The 9964-nt window shown below is 49.0% G+C and overlaps 1 pseudogene; it reads right to left on the reverse strand.

Moving 5' to 3' along the window:
- Window positions 1-5207: 5207 nt before the first annotated feature.
- LOC123050719 (tRNA-specific adenosine deaminase TAD1-like) lies at window positions 5208-9272 on the reverse strand (annotated as a pseudogene).
- Between the last annotated feature and the right edge of the window lie 692 nt (window positions 9273-9964).

Here is a 9964-nt window from a genome sequence, read left to right on the forward strand (position 1 = left end):
CTTGTATGACTTTGCTATTTGACGGTGTGTTTTTGTGTGCATGTGTTAGTGTTGACTGTGTGCATTCTAGCTATGCAAAGGGCGAGGTGTGTGCTTATTGTGTTTGTATTTTCTTGATGCTTCATTTTGAGCCAATAAAAATCATCCTTTATCAAAAAAAAATTACTTATGTAGGAAGATAGCAGGAATTAGTTATCTCTGTCAGATGTTAAAAAAAGGCATAATCAGCTGGTAGAAAACACATTGTGGATGAATATATACTGTCAACACTGGAACTTATGAGCAAGAAGAACAAATTAATTAAGATACTGTCAAATGTGATATCCAGAATGAGCAGGAACAACACATTCTGGATGAATATAGATTGTCAAATTATAATGATCTAAACACTTTTATATTAGTTTACGGAGGGAGTATATATATAGTACCTTAATTAATTCGCAAGCAGAAAGTTCCAGCTCTTCAGGTGTATATATCTATACCATTATATAGTGTACGAGTAACACATCATATGAACTGTTGGATCCTCACCATCGGACGGCTCTCATTAATTGCTTCTGAATTGACTAAATTGTGGCAGCACACATGCCGTTGGATTTGTCAATCCTACGGCCAGAATTTCAGGGATTCGCGGGTGAGCTAACATTCTGACCAAGCTCTAGAACTTTCGTACAGCTGGAGCTAGCCAGACTGCTACTGTACGCTCATGTGACTATGGTACAACAACACACTGGGAGACAGAGTTTTAAATTGATTTATACATCTATCTAGGAAGATGTAGGAGCGGCACCGTAGCAGTAGCAGTCAACTGTTGCAAGCATGCATGCATCATCCATGCATTTCCTCCTCTTCTTTTTAAATGCAAAAGGAGCATGACAATGGAGAGACCAGTTAGAATGGACACGAACGTGCAAATAAACACAGCACAAAATCACTATTTCGCTTTCTTTTTATTTGGTTGAACTGAGTGTTGTAAGTCGATTTGTGAACACACTTGGGCAGAGTGCACAAGAAACATAAGTGAAACTTCTCGCATGACACTAGGAGCAGATAATTAACATGACACAAAGTTGTACTAAACCAGCAACAATTAATATGGATCAAAGAGATTACATTAGATATAATATTTTTTTCTTACAACATTTTGATTTTGAGTTCAAAAACTAAATGATTTCAATTCACCTCAAGAGCCCGTTTTCAAAAAATAATTGCGATTTTGCACTAGAATTTTAACATTCCATTTTAGTTACAACTTAGTGTGATAATTTGGTATTGCACTGTAAGAGCATCTCCAGCCGTTCGGCCCCCCAGGGCGCCTAAAAAGAGCGGCATGGGGTGAACCGACGCTAGCTCGGCCCCTGGGGCGACCTAGCTCCCAGTCACGCCCCCAGGCGCCGCCCCCAGGGTGCGGAAAATTCAAACTCGGTCGTTCCCGCTCATCACAAAAGACGCCCCAAGTCCGACAATCACAAGGCACAGCTCGGCGATCGGATGTAGTCCGGCGTACAAAAAACAGAGTGCCACAAGTTCGCGTGCGCGCATGACTCAGCGGGGTCGGCCTCAGGCGTCGGTGGAGTCAACGTGCGCGGGCTCGGCGGTGTCGGAGCTGCTTCGGTGCTGGGCGGTGTCGGCGCGGCTTCAGTGCTGCTGGGCGTCATGGAGGCGTCATCACTCGGGCTTGGCGACGGCGTGGGCGTGGGCGCGAGAGTTGGAGTCGCCGTCGTCGGCAGCTGGTTCAGGATGAGGCCGCGCTCCGCCATGTACCACGCCTTGAGCTTCTCGTCGGTGCTCTGGAGCATGTCCGCCCCGCCCATCAGAAAAGCCAGGTCGGTGTTCCTCTTCTTCGCGGCGACGTTGGTCCGGAGCAGGTCGAGCTTGATGGCGGTGTTCGTCAGCAACGACGACCACCGCGCCGCAGTTTTCTCTTCACGCAGGACGGCCCGGGCCTGTGCGTCGGCGAGGCAATGCTCGATGGACTCCTGCACCCGCGCGGTAGCCGCGTCGGCGTGTTTCCCCTTCTTGGTCCCTTTGTTGCCATCCGGCCGCCCCTCTGACGCGCCCGGAGTCGGCGCGTCCGGCTTGTATGTCTCCTTGGCCTTGTCGAGGGTGCGCCGGACTTCCGCCCACTTCTCGCACTTGTCAATGCGCTTGTAAACGTGGAGGTACTTGAATTCGGCGTCGCGGTTGCTCTGCCGATACAGGGCGAACATGCGCAGCAACTGCGCGGAGGAACAAACAGTTGGCGGGCGCAGACGACGAAGAGAGGCGGGAGACCGGCGTGGCATACCTGATCCTCAACGCTGGTGCCGCTCTCCGGGCGAGCCGCGACCTCCTCGACGACCCCATGCCATTTGTTGCACGCCCCCTGGATACGCCCCCAATGGTTCGCCATCGCCTTCGAGCCGCGCTGCATGTAGACGCCTTTGAAGTAGGGGTCGGCGAGCTTGCGCTCATCGAACTCGGCCTTGATGCGGTCCCAGTACGTATCGATGCTCTGGTTCGTGCCGGTGGTCGGGTCGAGGCAGACGACTTCCCATGCTTCGGCGAGGCATTCCTCCTCCTTGGACGCCCACTTGATGCGCGGCTCGCCTGACCTGGCCGCCCGCTTCTTCTTCTTGCGCCCCTTCGCCGGAACAGGCGCCGGCTCATCCTCCTCCTCCTCCTCGTCGTCGTCCTCCTCCTCCTGCTCCTGCTCCTCCTGCTCGTCCTCGCTGTAGACGTAGCCGAGCTCGCCGTCCATGCTGCCGCTGAGATCCACCGTCTCGTCCTGGGTGGCGAACCCGGGAGACGCGGCGGCCGCGGCCGAACCTGCCGCGATGATGTCGTCCATGTCGGCCTCGGTCTCGTCGGTGTCGCCGAGGTGCGAGAAGGCCAGCGCGCCACGGCGGAGTGGGGGCGTCGGTAAGGAAGCGTAGGCGGGCGGCGAGTAGTTGTATGGAGGGTACTGCACGCCGGCGAAGGCGGGCGAGGGCGTGCGCTGGGCCGGGTGTCCGTGGGGGAAGGTGACGTTTGGGTTGAACCCACCGTGCGCGTCCCCGTCGGTGTAGCCCGGCGAGGGCGATCCCCATGGCTGCGGCGACGGAGAGCCGACGCCTTGCTGTCCCCAGGGCGCGTACTGGGCGTGGCTGCCGGGCGGATTCATCATCCCCGCGCGTGTCGCCTCGGCCTCCGCCGATGAGGCAGCCGCAGCCGCGCACGCCGCGTTGTCGCGGGCCTTCTTGGCGATGGCCCTGTTCCGCCAGTCGGCGGTGACAGCCTCCCGTCGCTGAACTTCCGCCCTCCACTCGGCGTTTGACATGCCCGGTGGCTTGGACGGCGGCGCCCTCGGCTTCCTCTGCTTCGGCTGGGCGCCGGAGGCGGTCGCGGTTGCCGCCGCGCGGGGGACGACGTACTTCTTCAGTGGCATGGCGGCCGGCTGGGAGGCGAGCGGGAGGGAGATTGGCGGGAGGAAAGGAGAAAATGGGAGGGAAGTGGGGGAAAAGCGGGAAGAAACAGCGGGAATAGGCGCCGGACTCGCCAACAGGGCGGACCGACGCGCCCTTTTCGCTTGTGCCGGCGCCCCAGGCGCCCCCCAGGGCGCCGGGTTCTGCCTGGGTCCGCCGGCACCAGTTTCGGCCCGAGCCGGCGAAAAACGGGCTTCTGGGGGGACGACTGGGCCGTTTTTTCGGCGCCGGCGCGGCAAAAACGCCTGGGGAGGGCCTGTTGGGGGCGCGGCTGGAGATGCTCTAAGTTTGACGTGCGAAGCGCGTGCAAATTACTAGTATGTATATAGAGTACCACTAGTAGCAGTACCAGTATATATGTTTTATATATAGTACCAGTAGCAGCAGTACCTTATTATCTGCTTTTCCTTGTGGCATATTATCTGTACAATATTCAGACAAATTTGTAAGGAGAAGGGAAACTGATGAAAGTTCAATTGCTAGTACACCCTGAAACTTACACATCATCACAACACACTCCCAGCACAACAGAGCAGAAGCACAAGTATAAAAAAATTTCATTTCCAGTGACACTCATCCCAGGTTGATACAAATCTCAGGTTTCAGATTGTGCCGTAAAAAATCCATGGGAAAACTAAACAGGTTCATTTGCTCATTTCATTACAATGAAAACTAAACAGAGCACAAGCACAAATATAACAATCTTCAATATTTTTATTTCTTTGGCTTGTTCAGAAAACAAAGCATCCTTCTCTTCTATCTTCTTCGTCAGCTCAATATCTCTGCAACCGCTCATCAGCAATCAGATGGTCTCTCCCCTCCTTCATCCAGAGGTTCTTGGTAAGGTACATGCGGCGACCTCTGAGACACGGTGCGCCAGTTCGACAATGAGCTGCCCAAGCTGCGTGCCATGGGGATTTGGGGAGCTATGCGCTAATCAACTCGTGTACCTGCATCCGGACAAGTTCTTACGTACATTGTTAACACGAATGTGCAATTTTGTCAATGGTGCAATTTTTCTAGCTATTGTGTGAATCTGTTACCAAAATGACATTGCTAGCACGCCATAGCTCCATGTTTGTCTTGCAGAGAAACAAACTCTGAACTTTTATTCAGTAAGTTCATTCAATCAACCGATCCTTCGTGTAAATGAACTGCCTGGAAGGAGCGACCAACAACCGCTTGTCTGGTCTAGTGCAGTGGCTCATCTGGCGCAACCCTGAACGGTGGCGGACATGAACGATGGCGGCTGCAACGGCGACGTGTGGTCTGGATCGCCAATGGAGCGGCGGCAGCTCGTCTGGAAGGAGCGACCAACAACGGCTCGTCTGGTTTGGAGCAGCAGCTCGTCTGGTGCAACCAACAACAAGCGGTCCGGTGCCACGTCAAAAGTCAGTGCCTACTCATCTTCGAAAACCAACTAAATTCCGTAAAATCAGCAGCTAAACAACTTAAGGAAAGATTAATCAGCAGCTAAACAACTTAAGGAAAGATTTATCCGGTTTTGAGGATTTTAGGGTGTAAATTATACCAAATTCGAGTTTAGAGGGTATTCATCCATCAGGCCACATTTGTGGATGAAATATGGGCTTCTTTCCCCGGTGTATGTGGACGTGGGTGCGGCCACAACACTTGGTGCAGGTTGTCAAGGGACGCTATTTCGGAAGCCCACTCTCTCGGACGGCTGTGCACGTAGTCGCTGGAGAAACAGCTCAACACAGAGGAACTCACATGTGTGTGTGTGTGTGTGTGTTTTTTTTGTTCTGTGTATCGTAACGTTGTGCGTAGCCTCTGTCTCTCCTTACAAGATTTGGTTGACAGAGGCCCGTATAATCTAACATCACTTCTCCAAGCGCCTGCTCCGAGGTCCGGCCGGCGTCAGAGTGGGTTTCATCGAGGATGGAGAGAAGAAGGCGATTTGGAGGTTGAAGAAAGCGTCTGAGATGTTGGATGCAAATACAGAACTGACCTGAAAAAAAAAAACGCTTGTCATATAGTCACTCCCATTTGAATCTATCGAATGGAGGGAGTACTACGAAATGGAGGGAGTAGGAATACATTAAATGCAGAATATGGGGTGATTTCATAAGCATCATATTAATCGGCATTATAAGCAAAATCAACCGTCAGATTTGTAGATCTATGTGTAGGATTTAACTGTAGATCTGAAAAATCAGGAGCCACATAATTGCGCCCTAAAAATTTAGGTTGATGAGTCTGTATCAAAATGCTACGTACTGAGAGATTACAAATAATCGTTCAGTGAAGATTCTGGAAAGCAACTCAAGAATAATCGTTCAGTGAAGATTCTGGAAAGCAACTCAAGAATAATCGTTCAGTGAAGATTCTGGAAAGCAACTCAAGAATAATCGTTCCTTTCGTGTTCAATAAAAAAAACTCAGACGTGGGTGTCTCCCTGAAGAAAAAAAGTTAGAGCATGACAAATTATGCCGGAGTAGTTCCTAACCTTAATATCCTTTAATTGCTTAATTCAGGCGTGACAAATTATGCCGGAGCATGGTGATTTGGACGAGGATCTTGATGATGGCCATTCTCCTAGGGTCACAGCCCGCTCTGCTGTACGCTGCCAAAATCACTGTGATAGCAAATCGGCCAGAAACCCAAGCTCAGCTATCGGTTCTGATTGCACTCAGAGCCACGCTGGTGTCACCGCCTGTCCACCATTGGGTCACGGCCCGCTCGATCAACTGTCAAAATGAAGCACCGTGATTAGCAAATCAGCCAGAACCCAAGCTCAAAAGTGGCAAAGTCTAACTATTTTGGGGCATTTGAGACAGACATCACAGGGCTACATGGTCAGAGTTAACATATTTACTGTGTGCCGATTCCTCCATCTTTTCTTCTTCTCTCCCACAATTAAAAAAACAAGAATTACACAGTTAACAATCCATATAAACACCTCATGGTGCCAAACATCACAGGGCCTTATAGGTTTATTACAGGCTACTACCTCCGTCCTGGTTTATTGGTCCCCTTCGTATTTTATGCTAAATTTTGACTAGAGATTTAACTAACAAAAGATTAATGCATGTCATAAAAAATTATATCGTTGGATTTGTATTTGAACATAGTTTCTGATGATATTATTTTTCAATGACAAGCATTAACATTTTATTAGTTAAATTTAAGGTCAAAATTTGGCACAGAATGCAAAGAGGACTAATAAACCAGGACGGAGGTAGTACCACTGTTCAAGATTCCATTATTGTGCAGAAGCACTCATGCTATAAATAAGTTGAAAGAGCTGGTATACAGAACTGCTAAAATTACGATGAAATCAAGGAACATAAAAAACCAGCCTCTTGGACGCAGCATTGAACTTCAACATCTGGTTATCACCGTGGAACTGTAAACGAATCAACCGATACTGGCTTAGCATGCCACCGGGCAAAAAATGGAGCCTTTCTAAGAAGATCAAGCATCTGCTGGTACTCACAAGCCATATCCTGCAACAGAGATAAGACATCTTAAACCTTCACTTCTTGTATTCATAATCATTGCTCGCAAAAAATCAGAAATCATTTAACGTAATCTAGCTCTATAGCTTCAACTCATTATCCATCTGAGTAATTAAAAATCTTACAGTAAAAAGATGAAATACCTTAATTGCACGATAAGAAATGTTCTCATGACGGAATTTTGTGACTAGTGAATGTTCAAGTGATATGAAGGCCTCTGCCAATCTTATCCTGCCATCAAAACACAGATATTGTGACAGGCTTACATCAGGAATTCAGAATGCTAAGAATGAGAAAGAAAACTCTCTCTTACTTGCAGAGCAATGACTCAGTGGAGGGCAAGGACGCTGCCTTTGAAGATGTACCTTGTTTTCTCCCAGTTGTTCCTAAAACAACTTCATGCAAACCGGATTTATTCCAGCATATTGAGTACCTAATAAATGAATGGCAAAACGAGGAGGTCAACCAAAAAAGGTAAATACAATACAATACGAACAAAATGAAAAGGAGCTCAAAATGGCAACAAACCGTATAACTACCCGCAAGTCAAAGGCGGTATATCTCCTGAAGTCTGTTGAAACTCTTGAGGGGGGATAGGTGCCTCAAAAAATAGTGGCTGCAGGTATAGAAAAGGTACACCATGATGACTCGTGAAGAATGTGCTGTCTCACTGCATAACTAGAAGGAATGAAAACCAACCTTGTTCGGTTTGAAAGGGTCAGGGAATTTTCTGGATAGACAGGACAGGCGAGCACCAAGAACTTTTACAACGTTACTTTCAATACAAAACCCGTCAGGTGCACCACCAGGTGATTGTCCAATGGTAATGGTGGACAAATACAAGGGTTCGAGAATGTGTGACAGCAATGCGCCTGTAGAAGAACACATGCACAAAGAGGTGACATTTCATTGAGTAAGAAAATTGAACACTTCATAATCAGCTGATCAGTCAAGTGACAAAAAGAATTAACTGGGAAAAAAAAAGAAATGGTTGCCATAAAGTGGTCTGCACCATATACTGCACATACATCCATAAATCCATGAAAATAAGTGGTCTTACATAATCAAAATATGGATCTGCAAATGATTCTGGAAAACAAACCTTGAATCCCAACAATACACCAGCGATTAATTTTGTCAAAACAGCTCACTGACAATGTTGTATCACCACGCCCTGGCTTCCTTTGAACGAAACCAACATCTGATATGTAAAGTGGTATGTCAATCAGGGAATAGGTAGCGAATTAGTAACAACGCAAACAGAAATGAGTGGTCCAACTTCAAAACTGTATCAAACACCTACAGCGTCTAAAGTGTGATCCCCCAGTTAAGCATCCAATAAAGATATCTAAAAACACACCAATTCCATGTCTAGCAAACCTACTGCGCATTGGTCAGTGGTCACTAATGTCATGTTGTCAACTAGCTAAGTGTACCACACTTCCACCACACCACCCAGCAAGAGCAATTGGGTTCACAAAACCATCATGAAAAGGTAGCTTCTGATTGGTAAACTAAACGATCTTGAAAATCTTTGTAGCAAGCCATGGGCCAACTCAGGCAGTTTGCCAAACCTATAAGGTTATACTAGATAGAGTACAAAATAGCAGCTCCAGGCATGAACTTACAACTTCTGCTGAAAACAAAGAATAAGAAAGAAGCATACCACTGCATCCATTCACCATGGTATCCAGCTGTTCCCTTCGAACCTCCAAGGGTGACGGTGGCACCGGCATGACCCCACCTGCACCAATTCACCAAACTGATGAACTAAATCGATTGTTCATACTATGTGCTGTGACAAACAAATCACAAGACATAAGTGCAGCAGTCCCAAAAACGATACATTATCTTTGAACAAATGCTAAGATATAGTATTATCAGGATGCAGAGGATAAATCAGCTTTGGAAGAACAATATAAAAAAACATGCACATACAAGGGAGCTGGGTGATGTAGAGATGCAGCTGATGCCCGTCCTTGAGCCTCCATCGCCCATCAGCACCAGATGCAACCAGCCAACTTGGTGGGTTGTCTGTGCCAATCTCGGCATAAATGAGGCGGAGCAGCGCGCGGCGGGCGACGACCTCAGCGTGGGCGTCATGGACGAGATCACCGCGAGGTCCGAGGCGTGCTGCGCCGAGGCACTTGGTGCCAGTGGCGAGGGAGAGGACGGTGGGGTTCAGTGGGTTCTCTGGAGAGGAGAGCAGGAAGGCGGCGAGGATGGTAGACTCACTCCCCTGCGGCTTGCCCTTCTTGGGGAGGGCACAGTACTGGCGGAGGGCAGCCTAGGAGGCAGCCTCGGCCCACAGGACGCCGTCTAGCGTCTGCGGCGAGGAGGATCGGAGCATTTAGGCGAGTCCAGAGGTTACAGCCTACAGAGATCAACGAACAGTGATTCGGTGAACAAAGGGAACATTCCAACTGTTAAACAAAATCAGAATTATTTCTTATGGATCGGTCCAACCAGGGAAATGACAGAACGAAGCATGTACTACAAAAATTGTTCGCTACAGTGAGTGAGTATTTCCTGCGCTTATCTACCAGTATATTTTGGTCTGTAACTGGTAGTCGTGAGATTCACATTATTCAGTCAGCGCATAGTGTCCTGAGGTAAAATTCTATCAAGCTACAGTAGTTTGGTGCTACAACTTAAAATCAATAGATGCTATGCTAATACGGCCTGCTGCATTCTGCAAAAGTTTCAGTCATGGCGACAGTAATGAAGACCAAGGGCGACTGTATATACACTCGCTAAAAACAGTACCCGCGGTGGTATGGTCGCCGTGTTACCTGAAGCAGCCGGTGCCCTTCTCCTGCTCCGCCGCACGCCGACGAGTGCCGACGCGCCCGCGAGAACCCCGCCGTCTTCCTCCTCCTCCTCCTCCTCTCTGGTCGCCGCCGATGCGCGCGGCCACCCTACCGCGCCCCCGCCGGCGCTCGAGCTGATCCCCCGCTCGGTTTGCGGTGGCGCGACCGGGCTCCGAGAAAGGAGGAAATACGGCCGAGGGAGGAGGGATTCCGGCTGTGGGATGGATCCGCG

The sequence above is a fragment of the Triticum aestivum genome, chromosome 2D, assembly GCF_018294505.1.
Source record: "Triticum aestivum cultivar Chinese Spring chromosome 2D, IWGSC CS RefSeq v2.1, whole genome shotgun sequence".
In the NCBI taxonomy this organism is placed as follows: Eukaryota; Viridiplantae; Streptophyta; class Magnoliopsida; order Poales; family Poaceae; genus Triticum; species Triticum aestivum.